Source organism: Cupressus sempervirens, chromosome 2 (genome assembly GCF_028749045.1).
Source record: "Cupressus sempervirens isolate cs-2001-9-10 chromosome 2, ASM2874904v1, whole genome shotgun sequence".
Classification (NCBI taxonomy): domain Eukaryota; kingdom Viridiplantae; phylum Streptophyta; class Pinopsida; order Cupressales; family Cupressaceae; genus Cupressus; species Cupressus sempervirens.
Genome location: NC_143119.1, coordinates 325,085,735 through 325,112,286, shown reverse-complemented (window position 1 = coordinate 325,112,286; position 26,552 = coordinate 325,085,735).

Here is a 26,552-nt window from a genome sequence, read left to right as displayed (position 1 = left end):
AGAATGCTTAGTAGATATGGAAAACTGTCTTCATTACCCAAGTGATCTCGACATACATTGACTAGTAAAGATATGGCATTTTGTGTAACATCAAACATAGTACACAATTAATTAATTATTTTCAACAATCTCCCTCTTTGTGATTGGTGGCAACACATGTCATAATACAATGAAATTTTAGAGAAAAACAATAGTAAGGAAAGTATCATTAGTTTCATTCTAATTCTCATCTATGAGAACTCCCTTTATCAGTGTGAACTCCCTCTACCTTTAGTTTCTCCCCCTATCAATAAAAATTCCTTGTTTGATAACAACTCTGAATATTTCAGAACAAGTTCTTCCTCTTTGACATCTCTGATTGAACTCTTTACAAACTCTCCCTCATCATAGAACTCTCTATCTTTATAAAATTTATATGAATATGAAAATAACCTCTCCATCTTTGAAATCTTATTTCAAAGACAATATTTAGTGAATATCAATGTACCTCATGCACGGATTCATGTGCAATATGTCCTTCCAATACTACATCAACTTGATTGATCTTCAACATGCTCTGTTTGATGCATTAATTAACTTCATTTAGTGAGCATTAGATAGGGGAATAAATCTTAACTTACCTCTTAGATACAAAAATGCATCCTTAGGTAATGGCTTAGTGAATATTTCTACAATTTGTTCTTTAGTATTTACATATTCTTATCTTACCTCTTTATCTTGCACCAATTTTTAGAAAATGATATTTTATTGCAATGTATTTAGTCATGGTATGCATCACATGATTCTTTGATATATTAATTGCAGTGTTGTTATCATAAAATATAACCACTAGATCTTTGATCTCTACCTTCATACCTACCAATAGTTACTTGAATCAAACATTGGAACAATTAACTATTGCTGCAACATACTCCACTTCTACTCTAAATTGAGAAATGTATTTTTGCTTCTTACTTGTCCAAGACACTAGTCTTACCAAGAAAGAGAGCTCCACTATTGATGCTCTTCCTATCATCAATACTTCCTGCCCAATCAACATCTGTGAAGGCTTTCAAATCTAAAGTGCCTGCTTTCTTGTACAATAAGCCATAATCTTTACTAACCTTTAGATAACTCATGATTCTTTTGATTTCCATGATATGATTTTCTTTCTGAATTTGTTGAGAATCTTGTCACTATACCAACTGCTAATGCAATATTAGGTCTTGTATGCACTACATATTACAGATTTCTAATCATTGATCTATATGTGGTTTGATCTACTTCCTTCGAATCATCATTTTTGGAAAACTTATATCCAATAGACATAGGTTTTCCAACTAGTCTTGAATCTTCCATTCCAAATTTATTTAATATCTCCTTGATATGTTTTAATTGAGTGATGTAGATATCATCTTTCTTTTATTGAATCTTCAATCCAACAAAGAATTTTATCTCTTCAAATATGGACCTCTCAAATTCTTTACTCATCTCTTCTGAAAAGGCTTTGCATAAGTCATCCTTTCTACTAAATAATGTGTCATCCAAAAAGATTTTTAACAATACAATCTTCTTGTCTGGTCCTTCTTTGATATATAGGCTATTGCTATCATTAGCCCTTTGAAAACCAATCATTATCAAATAGTTATGAAGTCTTTCATACCAAGCTCTAGGAGCTTGCTTGAGTCCATACAATGCTTTGTGTAGTTTACAAACCATATGCCTTTTTCTTGGATCTACAAAACCTTTTGGTTGTTGTATGTAAACTTCCTCTTCAAGAATTCCATTCAAGAATGTAGATTTCACATCCATTTGATAAACTTTAAATCCTTTATGTGCAACATAAGTAAGTAAGGTCCTAACACCTTCTAATCTTGGAACAACAAAATTTTTTTTACCATAGTCAATAACTTCTTCTTGAGAATAGCCTTTTCATACTAACCTTGCTTTGTTTCTAGAAACTTCTCCATCTTCGTTTAGCTTATTTATGAAAACCCACTTTGTGCCAATTACATTTTTATCCTTGGGTCTAGGAACAAAATTCAAAGTTTTATTCCTTTCTATCAGTTCTATCTCTTCATTCATTGCTTCAATCCAACTTTCATTTTTTGAAGCATCTTTAATTGGCCTAGGTTTAAATTCAGTAAGAAAAAATATACCTTTCAATTTGTTCCTTGTCATTATTCCATCTGACTTGTCTCTAATGCAGGGTAAACTTTAAGAATCCCCCCTCTAGAAAATATATAAATTATTAGCAAATCTTTCATTATTTTGAAAAACCAAATTATTTTTATTGGCAAATCTCTCAATTTTTTTAATGTTAAATATTATTTACATTGGCAATTGTTTTAGAATCATAATTTTTGAGTATAAAATATTGGAAAATCTCAATAATAATAGGAAGTTTGCTAATCATCATGGAATATTACAAATCAAAATTTAACATGTTTTATCTCATGGAAATTATGATAAAAATTACATTATATTTTAAATCAATAATCAAAATTAAATATTGGTAATATATCCATAAAGTAACTAATAATTATGATAATTATTGGCAAATTTATTTTAATTTCTGCAATAATATATAATATTTAGGTGAATCAAATCAAATCACGTATCGAATATTGTGACAAATCTTTGAGTTTAAATTTTTTAATAGAATAAATTATTGAGCGATTTAAAATATTTTATAACTAAATTTAATAAAAATGTGGTAACTTAGGTTGCATTAAATCTTAAATTATTAGCCAAATTTGTAGCAAAAAAATTATAAAATTTGCAAAATTATGAATATTCACCACTAAGAAATACCCTACTCCAATGATCTAATCAGGTGTATGGTGCCTTCTCACATATCTTACTAACATAGGTACTTTGGATTTAGAACTTGTTCCACTTGCCTCACCATGATCTTCTACATCATGCTCGAGTCCTACTATCTATGACTTAGGTCCTTCAGACTTAGTTTTCTCTAGAAACAACTTGGTAGCCTCTAATTGTGACTCAGGTCCTTTAGAATGTGAGTTGGGTTGCACCAGATGCAACTCGGTAGCTTCTGGAGATTTTGGGGACTTGAGAGGTGAAGTTTTTTGACTTCCAATTAGATTTGTCAATGTATCAAGTTCATAGTAGATAAACTTTGTATAGTCCTAAGGTTCTTTGATGCTTTCTTCTTTACTCTTTTCTACAAACTCATCAATTCTCACATGTGCACTTTCTATGATTTTATGAGTAGACAAATTCAAACATTTGTATCCTTTTCTTCTATAGGAATATGCCTTCATTACCTTTGGCATTAAATTTACCTTTCCTAGATTCCTTCGAGATATAACATTTTCTACCAAATACTTTTAAGAAACTTACAATAGGTTTGTAGCAATACCATAGTTCATAAGGAGTTTGATTTGAGTCTTTCTTTAGCTATACTATGTTCAATGTATGAATTGTAGTATTGATTACTTCCTTCTAGTATTTAATTACAACATTAACTTCTATCATCAATGTTTTCCCACAATCTATAATGGATCTATTCCTTCTTGTATCTATACCACTCTACTGAGGTGTGCTAGGGGTTGATACTTGTTTTTTGATTCCTCTTTTAGTGTAGATTTTATTGAACTCACTAGAAATAAATTCACTAACTCTATCTAACCTCAAACACTTTAGCTTCTTCCGAGTTTCCTTTTCTACTTTTGTCAGATACCACTTAAACTTTTGAAAATGTTCAGACTTATCTTTTAGATACACTATAATCATCATTTTAGAATAATCATCAACAAAAATAAAATACTTATCTCCACTATAGCTCTCAATTATGATAGGTCCACATAAGTTTGTACAAACCATCTTTAAGACTTCTTTAGAATGATAGTTTTTTCTTTTGAAACTTGTCTTGCCCATCTTACCAATTTGACAATCCTTGCATAGGCCCATATCAGGTTTCTTCAAACTAGGAATCCTAGAAAATATCTTTAATTAAATGATGAAGATTTTGAAGCTAGTGTAGAAAGATTCTTGAGTCAAAGTGATGAAATAGAATTTATTGCAATTAAGGAAGAAATGTTAATCTCAGATTGGTTTTGACATATGAGCAACAATATACTTAAGTCATTTACTTTGTTCATGTTGAACAAGTAATACATGTCAAGCATAAGTTGTTAGATAGTATATGCTGAGCAACAAATATTTAGTGCATGCTAAGTAAATAGTGAGTGTTGAGCCTCTCAAGTGCCAAGTCACTCAGATGCTAAGTATATATAGTATGTGTTGGGTGATTCAATTGCCGAGAAAACATTGCATGCCAAGTCATTCAACTGTTGAGTAAAAACATTGAAGTTGTAGTTGATGTCAAGCATTGGGGACTTCAAGTGCCAAGTTACATAGTTTTGACAGAGTTGTTTGTAATGGTACAAACTTCTATGTAAACCATTTTTGGGCTAACTTAAGGATTGATTTACGATCTTTGCTGATAAGGATGAATCTTAATTGTGAATACCTAAGCATTACATGCATTCAATTAGAAAAATGGAAGGTTTAAGTGGCAATATGGGTGAATCACTAATGTTGATTCATACCTAAATCTAAGTCACCTAGGTCTTCTTAAGGAAGAAAAACCCTAAACTTTTCATAGAATGTTAAGGAGAATTGAAGTGAGTTTTGCATGCACAAAAAGAGCATTCATGGTGATTAAGGTGTTATGAATTGAGTTACATTGCATAATTTGTCAAAGGAGAATAGAGGAAAGGAATCAAAGGACAAAAAAGATACACATGATAAAAAATTATCAAGTACACACTAGTATAGATGTGATCTAACATCAAGCAACAAAGTGCTAACCATAGGACCATTGTTGAGGCATTCTAATAGGTGAATCAGTTAAATCTCTTAATAGAGTAGTCTTAGTAGCCTATTGTAAATCCTTTAATATGGTTCTTACTTCATTATAAGTTAAATTCCTTCTACCATACAAAATTTTAGTAGGGTTTTTAAATCCTTTAATAGGGTAAGATCTAACAATCTTGTAAGCCTTTAATAGGGCAAACCTTTCATAGGGTAGTTCATGTCTCATGGTCAAACATTGTAACCTTCATTGGATACACATTATTACTATAGTAGTGAAGATTCGTGGGTGTCATCCCCACTCCAATTTGACCTTCTCCTTGGAGGATTTTTGGGTAACCAAATATCTTGTGTCATACATGTGTTGAATATTTTATTTTTATGCTATGGATGTATATGCTTAATTTAGTATTTTAGTTTATATGCATAGATTGTGAGATGGATGTGTGATGAATAGTTTGAATAGTTTTATAGGTTGAAATTTTAAAGTGCTAATTCACCAACCCCCCCACCCCCACCCCCCCCCCCCCCCCCCAACCCCCAATTTCTTCCCTATTATATTTCCAACAATTTGTATCTGAGCACTAGGTCTCCAAAAGTAAAGCTTTGTAGCTTTGAGGAAAGATCTTGCACATGGAAGTCTATGTATTGGGAAAGACTATTGAGAATCAGAAGATTGAAATAAAAATTTCTTTACACCAGTTGAATGAAGCAAGAAATGATTTGAAGATATCATCAAAGTGAAGGAAGGAAATTTCTATTGAAGAGAATGAGACAATACCAAGAGATTGACACTATTGAATTGCTTGTTGGTGGAAATACAAATGAATTTGATGTAGCAGTTGCAGATCTGATGAAAAAGAATGAAGCCCTAAATAAAGAAGTTAGAAATTTAAAGAGAGAACAAGAGGTCCAATCAGCATATTTCTATGTGAGGTGACTGAGTAGAAAAAGAAAGGTGAAGAGGACAAAGTCATGATTGAAGATGAAAAAAGGATTTTGACCAATAGACTAGAAGAGAAAACATTAGAGGTAACTAGGATTGCTAATATGCAATTCAAAACTTTGGGTCAAATGATGATTGCAAATCATGAACTAAATGCAAAGGATATTGAGATCACAACACTAAAGTTGTAGAACAAACAATTGAGAATAATGTAAAAAAAGAAAAGGAGTTTGTTGATAGTTTCAACAAACCTAGTGAAGCCATCAAGTACTTTGAATAATTGATGAGATCCCCTAAATCCAAAAACAATACTTTTGGATTGGGTACACTAGTACTGAAGAAGGAGAATCATCCAAAATTGGTGAAGAAAAAAGTAACAAAGGTAAGAACTCCAAACCTACTTGTCATAATTGTGGTAAGATAGGTCATACTACTAATTTTTACAAGAGAAATATTGCAAATCAAAATTCTAATCAAAATTCATGGGTCATTTCCATAAATGAAACATATAAGGACATCAAGTACAAGAATGCAAAACTAAGACCTCAAGCATACAAAGATTTAAAGGATACTATTATAACTATTAGAAGTATGGACATAGAGCATATGAGTGTAGATCCAAGCCTAAATGGTCATCAAATAAGTAGAGAAAGGTAAAGCACAATGGAAACTCTTAAAATTGGGATTATAATACAAGGTACAGTTGTCATTACTATCAAGAGTATGGACATGTTGCTAAAAATTGCATAAGAACACATTTTAGAAGTGACTACAATAGATGGTTGAGTCAAACCACATGTTTTAGCTATCTAATAACTAGTCACATGAGTAGAAATTGTCTAATAAGGTCAAAGGCACCAAGTAAAAAGTTCAACAAAGGAAAAGGAAAGGTAGATGTTGAGAATGTTAGAGATGATATGAACAAGACATGGAAAAGAAAGGAAGATTGCAACACACTAAGTTCATAAGGGATCAATTCAACCAATGGATCAAGTGATCACACCTCCTCCAATTAAGTAATCCAAAGGTATGTGTGACTGATATCTAAAAGATTTAATATACATCAGTTCTAAGGATTTAGCTATGAAAAGATTACACATGCATGAATAAAGATGCAACGTGATGTTAAGAATCTAGAATAAATCTTTAAGTTTTTCTAGTTTTCATGTTACTGGCAAGCATGAAAAGATTCACTATGGTTTCCAAGTGAAATTTTAGTTGATGAAAAGCTATCAAAGTTGTTAGTGTTGAATGAGCTCATAGTGGTTGCTGAGTGGAATGGGAACTTCATGGAAGCTGAGTGAGTTGAAATCTTTATTAAAATTGAGTTTACAACTATGTAAGCACTAAGCATTAAATGCGAGATTTTGAGGTCTATATGATCAATTTATACTCATTTGACATCATTTGATTTTGAAGAATAATACAAAGAGAGAAAGGAGAAATTAAAAGATATCATATGAGTGTTTGCAAGACAAATTCAAAAGTCTCTTAACACCATTACAATAGATTCAGAAAGGTATTTATCGTGTGCCAAGCTATGCCATTTGAATTTTTGCAAACTCTAGTTTACATTATGGCATCTAGTTCTTTAGCTACAAAGGTTAAAGAGGGTAAAGAAGTTTTGAATGTGCAATTGATAAGTAATGAGATCAAACAAACAAACTTTAGAGCCATACCTGATATTGCTTACAAGAAAGATCCATCTAGTTTGTTGTCAATGATACCACTGAGATTTTTAATGGTCCAAGACATAAGATGTTTCTATACATGAAAGGTTGGTAGCATGAGAGATATGGAAATTAGGGAAACCTATGTAAAATTATGTAAAAATGGAGCATTTAAGGATGAATTCATAATCATAGAAAGGAAAGGGTTGACCTGTGCCCTAGATTTTCCAAATATTTTCAAGAATGAATGGATTAAGATAGTCTTGAATAGAATTCATGATAATTATATTTGGTTTGATAATGGACTAGTGAAGATCACCAAGAAAATTGTACATAGAGTAACAGGGTATACAACAACTGACCAACCTAAAATAATGAGAAGTCAATCTAAAGACGTCATTGAAAATAATATAGGGGTAGTGTAGAAAAAATGAGGGATGACAATTGATACTATTTTAGATCCCCTAATTGAATTTGGAGTGAGGATAATAGAACACAAATTCTATCAATCAAGTAGGCTCAATAGTGTACCATGTATTATTGTTGACATGTGCTATAAGGTTGTAATGAAGGATCATACCTATGACCTTGCCTAGTTGGAGATGCAACAACTATCATAAAACTTGGGAGCTATAAGGAAGACCAAAAGTGCACAATGTAAATTTGGCTCTATTCTTGTATGTACATAACACATTCCCCACATTTGGTAAAATTTCCTCAAAAAAAAAGAAAGATCTATTGCAGCACAGATAGGAGAGTTTATTGAGCAACTTGGGAACAATTTTGAGTTAGTTATGACTAGCTATTTTGAGGACTTAAAACAATCAATGAAAAAGAGACTGAGGATACTGCTTTCACTAGTTGAATTTTGTTTAATGATGTTTTCTTTCTAGTTGATACTGATTATACTTATGTTCAAGCTATTGTTCCAAGGGTTAGGTGGTTAAGGCCATTAGGCTATGAAATCAATGTCAATGAAGCATCTAAAACACTAACAACATTACTTGCAAAAGATGTAGATGCTAAGGTTACTACCTTTGAAAACTATGATGTGGCCAAATCTAAGATAACAATATATTTGAAGACTATCTCATTCATTAGGAAAAAGAACAAAATTGTGAAGAAATTAAAAGAGAAATTTGGTGAAGGAGAAGATGAAGAAGATTAAGAAGAAGAGGATATATCAGCTCAAGCACCATTGGTCTTAACTCAAGGTGAAGGATAAGACCAAGAAGAAGAAGTGTAAATTGAAGAAGGTGTCAAGGGAGAAGAAGCCAGTGAAGTACTTGATCAAAAGAAAAGGAAAGCTAAGATACCAGCTACTAGAAAACTAAGGAAGGTTGCAAAACCTAAGCCTACAATCCCCTCTACAAGAGCAAGCATAAGTGATACTACAAAGAAGGCTAAAGAAGTAGTCAAGCCAAAGGAGAATAGAGCTAGTCAAGCTAGCAAGGCTAAAGAATCTCAAAAGAGATAGAGGAGATAATATGTTTCTCTAGTTGAATATGATGAAGAAAAGATAGAATCTAATGACAAAAACCAATTTCAAGTAGTAAGTCATAGTGCTTCTTTACATATAGACAATATATGTGAGAATATAAAGAACAATGCTGATTTATCTAGTCTCTCACATATTAAATTTGAAACACTTGGAATAATTGAGATGAAACAAGTAGAGGAGTCAATTTATGCCATGATGGAAACATTTAAAAGAACTCCAATTGAGATTGCCAACTCTCTACTAAAAGAATTATTTGATAGAGTTGAGTAGAAGTGGCAATATAGTCTAAACATAGAAATACATATCAGAGAGACTACGCATGCCAGAGTAATCTTAGAACTAGATAGGGAATCAATGTCCAAGGCATTGATAAAGCATATTGGAAAATTTGCACCAAAATATAGGGCATTCAATATATTGCATAACAAGATTGAGGATGTTGTACAAAAGACCACTTTTATTTGGAAATCACTATATGGTTTGATAACACCCAGGGAAATAATGCAGGCACCTATTGAGGGAGGTGAGGACAAAGAAGAGCAAAAATAGGTAACTAAGGTAATCAAAATTGATACTAAGCTAAGTACATAGGAGGAAGACACTAAAAAAAATGTAGATACATAGGCACCAACTGAGGGTGAGAAAGAAATAGAAAAGAGTGTACCAAATACACTAGTGCCTAGTACGAGTCCTCCACATGAAGTGAATAAAAAATGTGATAATGTAAAGATTAATGATGTTTTTGAGATCAATCCCCTAAGAACATAAATCACCTCATAGAAGATGACTTGAAAAAGATATTGGTGGAATCCACTACCTAGGTCAATCTTTGTAAGAATCTTGTACTTGTGACTATTGATGAGATTGAGAAGGAAGATAAGATATCTACAAGGGAGGAAGTACAAAAACAAGTTACACCTACAACCCCTCCTCAATTTTCTATGATACAACCTACATTACCACTTGTGGTATATCAAATGAAGGGGCCATCTACTTCTACTTTTAGTACATTAGTACAAAGTACTCTAGTCTCAGTCACTATAAGGGTAAGTGGACATGATAAGGGTGAGATAGTTGGAAAGTAGAAAGTTGAAATAGAGAAGACTGAAGGAACACAAGTTCAAATAGGTCAGCAAGACACTCCTACACCTACAACACAAGAACAAGGCACATCTATGAATTTAGAGAAGGAAAATGATAAGAATGAAAAGCATGGTATGAATTGCAAACTTTAGGAGAAATTAGCAATACAAACACTGGTAACTTTACCAGAAACTACTACTCCTCCTAGTCAAGATCTTCATAGACCAAGTATAGAAGATATAACCCTACAATTATCATAGTCAAGCCTAGGAAAATCTAAGGTAGATGATGTCACATCATTTTTAAATGTGAACTTAGATGAGGTGATTAAGTTTCCTAAACTTGATTTTTCAACTATCACTATTGAGCAAATGGGCATACTACAAGATGCTCTTGCAAAGAAGAAGAATCAAGAACTGCTCAAACAAGAGGATAGGTAGAAGCAAGCCTTGAAAGGTATCAAGTACATTTCCTTTGATTCATTCAATCTATTGGCTCTAGAGGAAAATAAGCCAATAATTGAACAATTAACCAACTTAATGGAGAAGCTAAATGACCCAAACCTAGATTCAAATGTAAAATTACTCAAATGGTCTAAGAGGAAGTTCCAACATAAGGTTGATGAAAAGATATCAAGTATTATTGCACTATCATAGGTTGCATTAGCAACCAAAATAGATAGTGTGAAGAAGGTACTAGAGAATATCTTCTCTTTGTACACCAAATTGTGTAATCCCACACTTTTCACACAACAAATAAGGAGTTATATTCGAAGTTTGGAGAGTCATATACAATCATCTGGTATAACTCTACCAAAGTCTATAGATATCAAAATATCAAGTATTATTGCAAGATATCAAGTATTATTGCACTATCATAGGTTGCATTAGCAACCAAAATAGATAGTGTGAAGAAGGTACTGGAGAATATCTTCTCTTTGTACACCAAATTGTGTAATCCCACACTTTTCACACAAGAAATAAGGAGTCATATTCTAAGTTTGGAGAGTCATATACAATCATTTGGTATAACTCTACCAAAGTCTCTAGCTTAGAGTGTGAAACATTTTAGACATCTCCTTAGCTCCCAAAGTCAATTAGCAGTTTTACAAATAGATGAAGCAAATGTCAAGGCTAAACTAATAAGCATCTAGTCAATTTTGACTCCACATATAGAGATATTGCACAAGGAATTATCCTTTGCTGAAACACTCATGAAGAAAGATCCACATCTTTCTACTCATGAAGGCTTAGTTCAACTTGCTTCTGAGTTAGCCATGTAAATAAAATCATTTGAGGTAGCTTGTAATAATTGGGATACAACACTGAAAATCATGCTTGAGGTCCACAAATCATTTTTTGACAAACACACTCTAAGTGTATAACCCTTTGACATCAGTGTCAAAATGGGGGAGAAATAAAATAATTAGGAGAGATAAGATGTATGGAGGAGATAATGTTAGTTTTTGGAGACTAATAAGGAAATTAATATATATACTTTCAATGATGGAAGATGTAAATGAAAGACTATCATTATTGGAAGGATTTATTGAAGCCATCGAAAGGCAAAACAATGAATCAGGGATCTATGTCAAATGATAACTAGGGTATTTTAGACAAAAAGGTACCTAGAAGCATTTGATTATGCCTAGCACCATCAATGGCATTTAATATTACAAAAGTGAAGAAAATAAAAAAAATTGATGCAAACCCTAGCGAAACAGTATGAAAAGCCCTCCGCTTCAAACAAACTATTTCTCAAGAAATGTTTATTTAATATGAAAATGGTTGATGGATCTATTGTAGTTCATTCAAATGATTTTAATACTATTAATACTCAATTATCTTTTGTGGGTATCAATTTTGACGAAGAAATTAGGGTTCTCTTGATTTTGTGTTCTTTTCCTAAAAGCTAGAATGACTTGGTAATGATTGTGAGTAATTCTGTTCTTGGATCTAGTACCCTAAAATATGATGATGTGATTGGTGTTATTTTGAGTGAGGAAACTCATAAGAAATCTTTAGGTGGATCTACATCTGGAAGTGCTTTAAAAGAAAAAAGTTGAGGTGGAATGACTGAGAGAGGAAATAATTTTGGAAATCATGGGAAATCAAGAGCAAAGTCAAAGGGGAGGAGGTCTCAATCAAGAGGGTTGAACGACTACTGGTACTATGGGAAATCAAGGAAACAAAAGAAAGATAGATGGACTCAAAATAAAAATGAAGGAGATAAACCAAATGGAGACAAGGAGGCAAATGTGGTAAGTAACAAATTTGAAGAAGATGTTTTTCTTTTATTTTTACAAAGTGTTGATGATTCACGTGTTTTAGATTCTAGTACTTTATTTCATGCTACACCTCATAGAGGTTATTTCATTGATTATGTCTAAGGGGATTTTGGGTTTGTTTATTTCAAGGATAATGAACCCTGTCAGATTGTTGGAAAGGGAAACATTAATATTAAGTTGTAGAATGGGAATCATTTTCTACTGCATGAGGTAAGACATATTCCAAGGCTGAGTAGGAATTTAATTTCAGCAGGGTAACTTGGTGATGAGGGTTGTGTAGTTCCTTTTAATGGTAAAAATTGAAAGTTTTCAAAAGGTTTCCTTATAGTAGAAAAAGGTGTGAAAGTAGGCATCTTATATCTTTATATAGGTCATATTGGTCCTTCTACTTTAATTGTTTCAGAGAAATATGAATGTTCAAAAATAGTTGTTGCAGTTGAGTAGGGAGAACAAATAGTTGTTGTAGATTTTGATACAACACTATGGTACTACATAGTTGGGAACATGAGTGAGAAAGGTATGAAAGTATTTCATTCAAAGAAAGTTCTATCGGTCTTAAATGTGTTAATATCAATTTTTGTGAAAGTTGTGTGTATGGAAAACAAAAGAGAGTGAGTTTTGTGAAGACAGGAAGGAAAATAAAAAGGAGAAATTAGAGCTTGTGCATACATATGTATGGGGACCAACTCAAGTATCTTTCCTTGGTGGCTGTCATTATTATGTTACATTTATTGATGATTCAACTAGAAAAGTATGGGTTTATTTCTTTAGACAGAAATGTGATGTATTTCAAACTTTTAAGAAATGGAAATGCTTGGTTGAAAATGAGACTGGTAAGAAATTAAAATGTCTCAGATCTTACTATGGTGGTGAGTATTGCACTCATGAATTTGAAGATTATTCTCCATTAATGGTATTCATAGATAGAAAACTATAGCAAGGACTCAACAATAAAATGGAGAGGTTGACTGCATGAACAGGACTATAATGAGGCATACAAGGAGCATGAGGTTGCATGTTGGGTTTCCCTTAAACATTTGGGTGAAGGCTATCAAAACTATTTTATATTTGATTAATAGAGGTCCCTCTAGTCCTTTGGGTTGTGGTATTCTAGAGGAAGCATGGACTGGTAGAAGTTGAGTTATTCTTTTCTCAAAACTTTCAGATGTGAAGCATTTGCTCATATAGATTCTAAAAATAGAACCAAGCTAGAAGATAAGTCAAAAAAATATTTATTTATTGGATATGGCATTAATGAATTTGCTTATAGGATTTGAGATTTTGAAAATTATAAAAGTGTAAGAAGTGGGGATATCATATTCAATGAGAAAGTGTCATACAAAGATTTGTTGCAGCAATATGAGAAGAAAGAAGACAATTATCTAGTGTTGAATAATATTCCAAGAGATGATGTTTCAACCATTCCTCATGATGTGCAACAATTGCAACAAAAAATACCACATAGACCAGTGTATGTTAGATAGTCAACAAGGCTAATTAGACCTCTAGAAAGATTTTCACCCTATTTGTATTCTATTTTACATACTAATGCTAGTGAAATTGAATGTTATGATGAAGTTATGTTGGTGGATACTATGATTTAGTGGAGTTTGCAATGAAAGATGAGATAGAATCTTTGCTAAAAAGAAGACATGGGATTTACACAAGTTTCTTACAAGTAAAAGGGCATTATAGAATAAGAGGGTTTATAGGTTGAAAGAAGAAGATGGAGGCTAGAAAAGATTTAAAGCTAGGTTAGTGGTAAAAGGATTTGCATAGAAAAAGGGCATTGATTTTGATGAGATATTTTCTCCTATTGTTAAGATTACTTCTATCTGTACTATTTTAAGTATTGAGGCTACTAAAGATTTGCATTTAGAGTAGCCTGATGTTGAAACAACCTTCCTTCATGGTAATTTGGATGAAGAGATATATATGGATTAACCATAGGGATTTAAAGTCAAAGGTAAGGAGAACTTAGTGTACAAATTAAAGAAAAGTTTATATGGCTTGAAGCAAACACCTCAGAAATGGTATCTAAAATTTGATAGTTTTATGCTTGAGCATGGATATAGTAGGTGTTTTCCAATCATTGTGTTTATTTTAAGAGATTGGATGATGATAGCTATATTATTTTATGTTTATATGTTGATGATATGCTTGTAGCTAGGTTTAACATAGATCAAATTAAGGGGTTGAAACACCAATTAGCACATGCATTTTCTATGAAGGATTTGGGGGAAGCAAAATAAATACTTTGTATAGAGATTTGTAGACATAGGAAGAATAGGAAATTGATGCTATCTCGGGCTGATTATGTTGAGAAGGTGTTGCAATGTTTCTCTATAGAGAATTCTAAAGTTGTCATTACACCTTAACCTAGTCATTTAAAGTTGACTAAGTAGATGTGTTCCAAGACACAAGAAGAGGAGGATAAGATGTCCAAAGTACCCTATGTTTCATTTGTAGGAAGCTTTATGTATTCAAGGCCAGATATTTCACATGTAGTGGGAGTCATTAGTAGGTATATGAGTCATCCATGAATTGAGCATTGAAATGAAGTCAAATAGATTCTAAGATCTTTGAGAAAACACCCAAAAGTTTACACTTTTGGGGCTCTACTACTGATTAACAGGGATATGTTGACTCAGATTTGGTAGAGGATGTTGATACTAGGTAGAATACTAAAGGTTATGTATTTACTATTGATGGGAAAGCTATGAGCAAGGTTTCTCAGTTATAGAAGGTTAATGCTTTATCCGCTACAGAGGTAGAGTATGTTGCTACTACAGAGGCAACTAAGGAGATGATATATCTTCAGTTCTTCTTGGAAGAATTGGGATACCCTTATAAGGATAATTATTTGTTTACAGATAGTCAAAGTGCCATTCATCTTGCAAAGAATTTAACTCTACATTCAAATAAAAACACATATAGTTGCAGTACCATTTCATTTAGTCAATTTTGGAGGATGGATAGTTAAAGCTGGACAAGATACATATAGATGATAATCTAGCAGATATGTTTACAAAGGTAGTAACAAGGGAGAAGTTGGAATCCTCTTTAGCTTTGGTTGGTCTTCTAGGCAGAACATGAATAAAAGAACAACAACATCTAGGGTGGTTTAATCTAGTAGGAGCCCCATGTAGTAGTGGTATTGCTACAAGATCAGTTTCCAAGTGAGAAATTGTTGTTTAGTGTTGAGTCTGATTAGTCCTCAAGTGTGAGATTGCTAGTTTATGGTGACTGATCAAGAAAGTACTATACATTTTTCAACAATTCTTTTGGGCTCGGGCCATCACCCAAGAAAAATAAAATTTGGGCCCTATTTTATCAAGATTTTGGGCCAACATGGAATTAACAATTATAACCCTAAAGTGGTAAAAATACTTGTATAAAAAGGCTTAAGGTTAGAGATTGTTTTATTTTTGTGATATAAAAATTTATTTTTGTAGTGGTATTGAGCTATAAGGGATTACAGATTGTAATTAGGTTTTAATCATTAGATCATAATAATATCAGACTTGCTATTTGGTTGATGTAGCCCAAGGATTGGGTGAACCATGTTAAATCTTGGTGTCTTGTTTTATTTTTTGTGTGATCTATTATTTTTTGATATTTTTTATATTTGCATGTAATTGTTATTTTTTTCTGTGCTTTAATCCTAATAAATGGTATTAGACCGAGGTTTTTTTTCAATTATATTCTGCTGAAAAGTGTCACGGTTGAGTGGGAATCTTATTGTTGAGTGGGAGTGATGGTAGATGAGTGTAAGTTGAGGGTTGATAGGTTTAATGGGCAGCACTTTCTATTATGGAAGATGCAAATGGAAGAATATCTTTATTAGAAGGATTTATGGAAGCATTGGAAGGCAAAACAAAGAATTAGGGATCTATGTCAGATGATGACTAGGATCTTTTAGAAAAAAAGGAACTTGTAAGAATTCAATTATGCCTAGCACAATCAATGGTATTTAATATTACAAAAGTGAATATGACAAAAGAATTAATGCAAACCCTATCAAAGTTGTATGAAAAGCCCTCCACTTCAAACAAGATATTTCTCATGAAGTGTTTATTTAATATGAAAATGGGAGAAGGTGGATTTATTGAAAATAATTTAAATGAGTTTAATACTATTACTAGTAGGTTATTTTCAATGGGTATCAATTTTGATGAAGAAATTAGGGCTCTCTTGATTTTGTGTTATTTGCCTGAAAGCTGGAGTAGCTTGGTAATGGATGTGAGTAATTTTGTTCCGAGATCTAGTACCCTGAAATATGATGATGTGATCAGTGTTATTTTGAGTGAGAAAACTCATAGGAAATCCCCAAGTGGATCTACCTCTGGAAGTGCCTTGAACGCACAAAGTTGCGGTAGAACAACTGAGAGAGGAAATAATTTTGGAAATCGTGAGAAATCAAGAGGAAAGTCAAAGGGGAGGAGGCCTCAATTGAGAGGACTGAATGACTACTAGTACTATGGAAAACCAGGGCATAAAAAGAAAGATTATTGGACTCCAAAGAAAAATGAAGGAGATAAACCAAATGGAGACAAGCAGGTAGATGTGGTAAGTAACAAATCTAAAGAGGATGCTTTGCTTTTTTCTTTAGAAAGTGTTGATGATTCATGGGTTTTAGATTTTGGTGCTTCATTTCATGCTACACCTCATAGCTAGGCTATTTCATTGATTATGTCCAAGGGAATTTTGGGCTTATTTATTTGGGGGATAATGAACCTTGTTAGATTTTTGGAAAGGGAAAAGCTAATATTAAGTTGCAGAATGGGAATCATTGGCTACTCCATGTGGTAGGACATGATCCAAGGCTAAGTAGGAATTTAATTTCAGCAAGACAACTTGGTGATTAGGGTTGTGTAGTTATTTTTAATGATAAAAATTAGAAGTTTTCAAAAAGTTTCCTTATAGTAGAAAAAGGTGTGTGGTGTAGGAGCACCCGAGCTACATACTATGTGAAGCCATTTGTATGACATTTTTAATATTGTCATGTTGAGGTCCTAGCTTGGTCAAGAAGATCAAAATATGAAAGAATGTCTAGTAAAGGCTAAAATTTATGTAAAATGTTTGGTAAGTCAAGTGTCCATTCAAACAATTTTTATGTTTGGAGTTAAAATTGTGAAGTTGTCACAATGACATAAAAAGTTGTAATGCAAAAGTGCATAAAGTGTGTAACGTTGTCAAGAAATAATGCATAATGTTGTTAGGGGAAGGATTATTGGTTCAAAAGGTGGTTGGGAAGTTCTAAACCACCACAACCACTATAAAAGCATTTTATTGGTCATTCCAAATCATATTTTAATGAGTGATTAGAGGAAGATCATTTGAAACAATTGGTATCTTTATAACTTACAATTTTGATTGTTGTTAACTATTTTATGTGGTTTCTAGATCTTGTACAAACTTGTACAACTTGAAATGTTGTAAGAAATGTATTTTATTTAAATTAGGATTAATAATATTTCATTTGGTTCTATTTTGTATTGATTATGTTGAGAAATGAATAAGTTATGGCAGATTTTCCAAAATTTGTTATTTGCAGATTTGAGACTACTTGATCATAATCTAAATGAAACATTTGGTATAGACATATTTTTGAGAATGGAGACCTCTAATAATATTCATTGGAAAGATATATGAACTAACTTTCATTCCCCCTTTTTTTGAGTCATTTTTGTCAATACTTGTGAAATTTATATACATTTGAGTGAAAACTGGTTTTTAAAGATCTCCATTGGAGTTGCAAGCAGTGATTTGTGCTTATAAAATAATTTATTAATGGAAAAAATAAATGGATTAGAGATCATGAAACTAGAAATACAAATAAAAAATGATAAATTTATTTAGTTTCATTTGGATTTTTTTTGAGAAAGATATCAGATACCCCATGTAGGGTTTTGGGTTTTACTTCTGGTTTATGGCAGCAAAAATGCATCTTGTTGCATAGATCATAACTTCTATTTTATTTATTAGATTAGACTAATATTTGGATATGTTTTAGTATTACTAGTATTTGAAGACTCCTTCAAATTATTCTTCATGAAAATACCAAAAAAAAAAGTTATGAATGATATTCTATGGGATAGAAATTAGACTATGCAAATGGTGAAGTATTGGTAGACTTGTGTTGGAAGTGTTTTGTTATGCCTCTTGAGATGTCTAAAAATGGAATTTACTTAATAGAAATTCAAGGGATCAGAATGTATCCTATTTATTGTCTAGTTATGTATGATGCTCTACATTAGTGTGAAAGTAGGCACCTTATATCTTTGTACAGGTTATATTGTTCCTTCTACATTAATTGTTATAGAGAAAAATAAATGTTCAGGAACAATTGTTGCAGTTGAGTAGGGAGAACAAATAGCTATTGTAGATTTTGATATAGCACTATGGCACAATAGACTTGGGTACATGAGTGAGAAAGGTATGAAAGTAATTCATTCAAGGAAAGTTTTACTACATCTAAAATGTGTTAATATAGATTTCTATGAAAGTTGTGTATGGAAAATAAAAGAGAGTGATTTTTGTGAAGACGGGAAGGAAAATAAAAAGGAGAAATTAGAGCTTGTGCATATAGATGTATGAGGACCAACTCAAGTATCTTCCCTTGGTGGATTTCATTATCATGTTGCATTCATTGATGATGCAACTAGAAAAGTATGCATTTATTTCCTTAGAAAGAAATGTGATGTATTTCAAACTTTTAAGAAATAGAAATGCTTGGTTGAAAATGAGACTGGTAAGAAATTAAAATATCTTAGATCTAATTATCATGGTGAGTATTATAGTCATGAATTTGAAGATTATTGCTCCACAAATTTTATTCATAGATAGAAAATTATACCAAGGATTCCATAAGAAAATGGAGAGGCTGAACGCATGAACAGGACTATAATGGAGGTTGCAAGTTGGGTTGCCCTTACACATGTGGGAAAAGGCTATCAAAATTATTGTAGATTTAATTAATAGAGGTCCCTCTACTCTTTTGGATTCATGTATTCTAGAGGAAGTATGGATTGGTAGAAGTTGAGTTATTCTTTTCTCAAAACTTTCGGATGTGAAACATTTGCTCATATAGATTTTGAAAATAGAACCAAGTTAAAAGATAAGTCAAAGAAATGTATATTTATTGGATATGGCATTAATGAATTTGGTTATAGGTTCTAAAATTTTGAAAATCATAAAATTGTAAGAAGAAGGGATGACATATTCAATAAGAAATTATTGTACAAAGATTTGTTGCAACAACGTGAGAAGAAAGAAGATGATTATGTAGTGTTGGATAATATTCCAAAAGATGATGTTCCAACCATTCCTCATGATGTGCAACAACTACAACAACAAATACCACATAGACTAGTGAATGTCAGATAGTCAACAAGGCTAATTAGACTTCTAGAAAGATTTTCACCCTCTTTGTATTCTATTTTACTTACAGATGCTAGTGAACTTGAATCTTAGGATGAAGTTGTGCTATTGGATACTAAGATTTAGTGGGAGTCTACAATGAAAGATGAAATGGACTCTTTGATGAAAATAAGACATGGGATCTATGCAAGTTGCCTACAAGTAAATGAGATTTGTAGAATAAGTGAGTTTATAGGTCAAAAGAAGAGGATGGAGGTAAGAAAATATTTAAAGCCAAGTTAGTGGTAAAAGGATTTGCACAGAAAAAACGGTGTTGATTTTGATGAGATGTTTTCTCCTATTGTTAAGATGACTTCTATCCATACTATTTTAAATATTATAGTTACTGAATATTTGTATTTAGAGCAACTTGATGTTAAAACAACCTTCTTTCATGGTTATTTAGATGAAGAGATATATATGGCTTAGCCACAGGGATTTGAGGTCAAAGGTGAGGAGAACTTAGTGTGAAAATTAAAGAAAAGTTTATATGGCTTGAAGTAAGAACCTCCGCAATGGTATCTAAAATTTGAAAGATTTGTGCATGAGCATGGATATAGTAGGTGTCATTCAGATCATTGTGTTACTTTAAGAGGTTGGATGATGATAGCTACATTATTTTATATTTATATGTTGATGATATTCTTGTAGTTAGGGATAACATAGATCAAATGAAGGGTTTGAAATGCTAGTTAGCACATGCATTTGCTATGAAGGATTTGGGGGTAGAAAAAAAAATCCTTGGTATGAAGATTTGTAGAAATAGGGGGAATAAAAAATTGATGCTATCTAAGGCTGATTATGTTGAAAAGGTGTTGCAACATTTCTCTATGGAGAATACTAAATTTTTCAGCACACCTTTACCTAGTCATTTGAAGTTGACTAAGGAGATGTGTCCTAAAACACAAGAAGAGAAGGATACGATGTCTAAGGTACCCTATGCTTTAGATGTAGGAAGCTTGATGCATGCTATCATATGTACAAGGCCAAATATTGCACATGCAGTGGGAGTCATTAGCAGGTATATGAGTCATCCAAGAATTGAGCATTAAAATGCAGTCAAATGGATTCTTAGATCTTTGGGAGGAAAATCTAATAAGTGTTTACACTTTGGGGGCTATACTTGTAATTTATAGGGCTATGTTGACTCAAATTTTGTAGGGGATATTAATACTAGGTAGAGTACTATAGGTTATGTATTTGCTATCTGTGGGGCAGTCGTGAGCTGGGTTTTTCGATTACAGAAGGTTAATTCTTTATCCACTATAGAGGTAGTGTATGTTGCTACTATAGAGGTAGAAAAGGAGATGATATGACTTCAGTTCTTCTTGGAAGAATTGGGACACCCTTAGAAGGATAATTATTTTTTTGCAGATAGTTAGAGCTCCATTCATCTTGCAAAGAATTCAACTCTACAATCAGAGACAAAACCCATATAGTTGTGATAGCATTTCATTCTATCAATTTTGGAGGATGGATAGTTAAAGCTCGACAAGATGCATATAGATGACAATCTAGCAGATATGTTTACAAAGCTAGTAACAAAGGAGAATCTAAAATCCTCTTTAGCTTTAGTTGGTCTTCTAGGCTAAATATGAATAAAAGAACAACAACATCTAGGGTGGTTTGATCCAATGGCAACCCCATGTGGTAGCGGTATTGCTACAAGATTAGTCTCCAAGTGGGAGATTGTTGTCTAGTGCAGAGTCTGATTAGTCCCCAAGTGGGAGATTTTTAGTTTTTGGTGAGTGATCAAGAAAGTACTATACATACTTTATAAATTCTTTGGGGCTCAAGTTATCACCCCAAAAAAAAAACAATTGGCCATATTTATAAAGATTTTGGGCTCTATTTTATCAAAATTTTGGGCTGACATGTAATTATTAATTATAAATCTAAAGAGGTAAAAGTACTTGTATAAATTGGCTTAGGGTTATTAATTTTTTCATTGTTGTGATGCAAAAATTGGTTCTTGTGGTGGTATTGAGTTGTAATGGATTACGAATTGTAATTAGGTTGTAATCACTGGATCATAATAATATTAGAATTGCTATTTTGTGGGTGTAGCCTAGGGATTGTGTGAACCACTTTAGATCTTGGTGTCTTGTGTTCTTTTCCATGTGATCTATTAGTTTTTTATATTGTTCATATTTGCATGCAATTGTTATATTTGTCTATGGTTTAATCCTAACAAGTGGTATCAAAGTGAGGTTGTTTTTTGGTTATATTGTATAGGAAAGTCTCATAGTTGAGTGGGAGTCTTATGGTTGAGTGGGAGTGATGGTAGATGAGTGTAAGCTGAGGGTTGATAAATTTAATGAGTAGAATTTCTAGTTATGTAAAATGAAAATGGAAGACTATCTTTATCAGATGGATTTATGGAAGCCATTGGAACGTAAAACCAAGAATCAGGGATTTATGTCAAATGATGACTAAGATCTTTTAGATAGAAAGGAAATTGGATGCATTCAATTATGCCTAGCACCATCAATGAAATTTAATATTATAAAAGTGAAGATGATAGAAGAATTGATGCAAACCCTATCAAAACTATATGAAAAGCTCTCTGCTTCAAACAAGGTATTTCAAATGAAGTGTTTATTTAATATGAAAATGGTAGAAAGTGGATCTATTGCAGATCATTTAACTAAGTTTAATACTATTACTAGTCGTTACCTTCCGTGGTATCAATTTTGATGAAGAAATTAGGCTTTCTTGATTTTGCGTTCCTTTCCTGAAAGCTAGAATGGCTTGGTAATGGCTGTGAGTGATTCTATTCCTAGATCTATTAACCTAAAATATGATGATGTGATTAGTGTCATTTTGAGTGAGAAAACTCATAGGAAATCCTTAGGCCTATCTACATTTGGAAGTGCTTTGAACACATAAAGTTGAGGTAGAACAACTGTGGGAGGAAATAATTTTGAAAATTGTGAGATATGAAGAGGAAAGTCAAAGGGGAGAATGTCTCAGTCAAGAGGACCAAATGACTACTAGTACTATGAGAAACTAAGGCATAAAAGGAAAGATTGTTGGACTCGAAATAAAAATGAAGGAGATAAATTGGATGGAGACAAGGAGGAAAATGTGGTAAGTAAAAAATTCAAAGAAGATACTTTGCTTCTATCTTTAAGAAGTGTTGATGATTTGTGGGTTTCAGATTTTTGTGCTTCATTTCATGCTATGCCTCATAGAGGTTATTTCATTGATTATGTCTAAGAGAATTTTGGGCTTGTTTATTTGGGGGATAATGAACCTGTCAGATTGTTGGAAAGGGAAAAGTTAAGATTAAGTTGTGTAAGAGGAATCATTGACTACTACATGAGGTAAGGCATGTTCCAAGGTTGAGTAGGAATTTAATTTCAGCAAGGTAACTCATTGATGAGGGTTGTGTAATTACTTTTAATAATAAAAATTGGAAGGTTTCAAAAAGTTCCCTTGTAGTAGCAAAAGGTGTCAAAGTACACACCTTATATCTTTATACAGGTCATATTGTTCCTTCTACTTTAATTGTTTCAGAGAAAAATAAATATTTAGGAATTGTTGCTACAGTCGAGTAGGGAGAACAAATAGCCACTATAGATTCTGATACAGTGTTGTGGCACAACAGACTTGGGCACATGAGTGAGAGAGGTTTTACCAAGTTTGAAATGTGTTAATATAAATTTCTGTGAATATTGTGTGTATGAAAAATAAAAGAGTGTGAGTTTTGTGAAGATTGGGGAGAAAAATAAAAAGGAGAAATTAGAGCTTGTGCATACAGATGTATGGGTTCAACTTAGGTATCTTACCAGGGTGGCTCTCATTATTATGTTACATTGATTGATGATGCAACTAGAAAAGTATGGGTTTGTTTCTTTAGATAGAAATATGATGTATTTCAAACTTTTAATAAATGGAAATTCTTGGTTGAAAATGAGACTGGTAAGAAATTAAAATATCTTAGATCTTATAATGGTGGTGAGTATTGTTGTCATAAACTTGAAGATTATTTCTCCACTAATGGTATTTGTAGACAAAAAGTTGTTCCAATGACTCCACAAGAAAATGGAATGGCTAAATGCATGAACAAGACTATAATAGAGCATACAAGGAACATGAGGTTGCATGTTGGGTTTCCCTTACACATGTGGGTAGAGGCTATCAATACTACTATATATTTGATTAATAGAGGTCCCCCTACTCTTTTGGGTTGTGGTATTCCAAAGGAAGCATGGACCGGTAAGAACGTGAGTTATTCTTTTCTCAAAACATTTGATTATAAAGTGTTTTCTCATATAGATTTTGAAAATAGAACCAAGCTAGAAGCTAACTCAAAGATATGTGTATTTTTTGGACATGACATTAATGAATTTGGTTGTAGGCTTTGGAATTTTGAAAATCATAAAATTGTAAGAAGTAAGGATGTCATATTCAATGAGAAAGTGTTGTAAAAAGATCTATTGTAGCAACATGAGAAGAAAGAAGATGATTATGTAGTGTTAGATGATATTCCAAAAGGTGATGTTCCATCCATTCCTCATGATGCGCAACAATTGCAACAAAAAATACAACAGACACTAGTGAATGTTAGATGGTTAAAATGGCTATTAGACCTCCAAAAATATTTTCACCATATTTGTATTCTATTTTACTTACTAATGCTGGTGAACCTAAATTTTATAATTAAGTTGTGTAGGTGGATACTAAGATTCAGTGGGAGTCTGCAATGAAAGATGAAATGGACTCTTTGTTGAAAAATAAGACATAGGATTTATGCAAGTTGCTTGTAGGTAAAAGGGTTTTACAGAATAAGTGGGTTTACTAGTTGAAATAAGGGGATGGAGGTAAGAAAAGATTTAAAATTAGGTTAGTGGTAAAAGGATTTGCATAGAAAAAGGGCATTGATTTTGATGAGATATTTTCTCCTGTTGTTAAGATGACTTCTATCCATACTATTTTAAGTATTGTGGCTACTTAAGATTTGCATTTAGAGTAGCTTGATGTTAAAACAACCTTTCTTCATGGTGATTTGGATGAAGAGATATATATGGCTCAGTCATAGGGATTTAAGGTTAAAGGTAAGGAGAACTTAGTGTGCAAATTGAAAAATGTTTATATGGCTTGTAGCAAGCACCTCAGCAATGGTATCTAAAATTTGAGTTTTATGCATGAACATGGATATAGTAGTTGTCATTTAGATCATTGTGTTTATTTTAAGAGGTTCAATGATGATAGCTACATTATTTTATGTTTATATGTTGATGATATGCTTGTAGTTGGGTCTAATGTGGATCAAATTAAGGGTCTAAAATGCCAGTTAGCACATGCATTTTCTATGAAGGATTTGGGGGAGAAAAAAAAACCCTTGGTATAAAGATTTGCAAAGATAGGAAGAAAAGGAAATTGATGCTATCTTAGGTTGATTATGTACAGAAGGTGTTGCAACATTTCTCTATGGAAAATGCTAAAGCTATCAGCACACCTCTACCTGGTCATTTGAAGTTGACTAAGGAGATGTGTCCCAAGACACAAGAAAATGAGGATAATATTTCCAAGTACCATATGCTTCATCTATAGGAAGCTTGATGTATGCTATGAAATCCAATAAGTTTTTACACTTAGAGGGCTCTACTATTGATTTATAGGGCTATGTTGACTTAGATTTGATAAGGGATACTAACTATACTAGGCAAAGTACTATAGGTTATGTGTTTACTATTGGTGGGCAGCCATGAGTTGCGTTTCATGGTTATAGAAGGTTAATCCTTTATCCACTATTGAAGTAGAGTATGTTGTTGCTATAGAGGCAACTACGGAGATGATATGGCTTCAGTTTTTCTTGAAAGAATTGGGACACCCTCAAAAGGATAATTATTTGTTTATAGATAGTCAGAGTGCTATTCATCTTGCAAAGAATTCAGCTCTACATTTAAAGATAAAACACATATGGTTGTGGTATCATTTCATTTGGTCTATTTTGGAGGATGGATAGTTAAAGCTGGACAAGATACATACAGATGATAATCCAGTAGATATGTTTACAAAGTTAGTAACAAGGGAGAGGATGAACTCCTCTTTAGCTTCGGTTGGTCTTCTAAGCTGAACATGAATAAAAGAACAACACTATCCAAGGTGGTTTGATCCAGTGGGAGCCCCATGTGGTACTGGTATTGCTACAAGACCAGTCTCTAAGCTGGAGATTGTTGTCTAGAGTGGATTCTGATTAGTCCCTAAGTGGGAGATTGTTAGTTTGTGTAACACCATGCCATGTGACGCAAAAGAAGTTAACCTAAACTTTTACTAAGTTTGTCAAACATTTAAAAAAAAAATTAAAGATAATAACTTAGCAACAATTATAACATAGCAGAAGCAATTAACATTCACATAAACAAAATACCATAAAACAGATTACAATTTTTAAGGGCCCAATGATGTTGAATCACATTTAAGCTTAATTAATAATAAATCTAATATATAATAAATCCACATCAAATAATAATATACCAGTATGAAACTATTTAAATAATATACAATTATATATGATGCTAGTTGGTAATAAATAGAATGCGCAATCATCCACTGTATAGTTCACAGGGTATAAAAGGTTGAAATAATATACATCATGAAATAAATTAAATCATCTCTTAAGCTCTTATGAAATCAAATACAATACAATAGTACAACATAGAAATACAAGAACATATAAAAAGGAACATCTGCAAAAACACATCCAACAATGACATCTGATGGTCAAATCTCAATGGTATAAGAAAAGCACTACCACCCTATCTTATGAAACCTAAATGACCCACTCCCACTACACATAGGAGATAGTCTCAA